The sequence below is a fragment of the Mus pahari genome, chromosome 22 (assembly GCF_900095145.1).
Source record: "Mus pahari chromosome 22, PAHARI_EIJ_v1.1, whole genome shotgun sequence".
NCBI lineage: Eukaryota > Metazoa > Chordata > Mammalia > Rodentia > Muridae > Mus > Mus pahari.
The window spans coordinates 20,119,651-20,120,278 of NC_034611.1; positions in this window are offsets into that span (position 1 = coordinate 20,119,651).

Genomic DNA, 628 nt, shown 5'->3' on the forward strand with positions numbered 1-628 from the left:
TTTTTTTTTTTTAGGTTTTTCGAGGCAGGGTTTCTCTGTGTAGACCTGGCTGTCCTGGAACTCACTTTGCAGACCAGGCTGGCCTCGAACTCAGAAATCCGCCTGTCTCTGCCTCCTGAGTGTTGGGATTGGGATTAAAGGCGTGCGCCACCACGCCCGGCTCCCTGCCCTTTTTATGTAGCAGTTTTCCTGCTATGGGAATTTCTGGTTGAGGTCTAGAATGAGGTTTTAGGGTTTCAGCTCTCAGGATTTGAATCTCTCTACTGTGACTTCCTGGAATTGGAGCTGGGATGGTCGGGGAGGATTTCAATATTCAGGATTACAGCCTTTGGGGTTGTAGCACTGGGGAGTTCCCAGCGTTGCTTGGTAATCCTTTATTCCAATTACCCATGGAAACAAAGCATTTTTTTAGTCTTTTTTTTTTTTTTCCCCTGATCAAATAAGTGTATAGCTTTTTTGTCCCGCTGGATGTAAGACTTCCATGACTGGAATGTCTGAGTTTGGATCTGGCTGGATCAAAAGCTGCCTCTAGCCAGGGCTGGAGGCTCTTGCCTGGGAGCTCAGCACTGGGAAGGCTGAGGCAGGAGAATCAAGAATTTGAATCTATGTAACAAGGGCTTATCTCAAG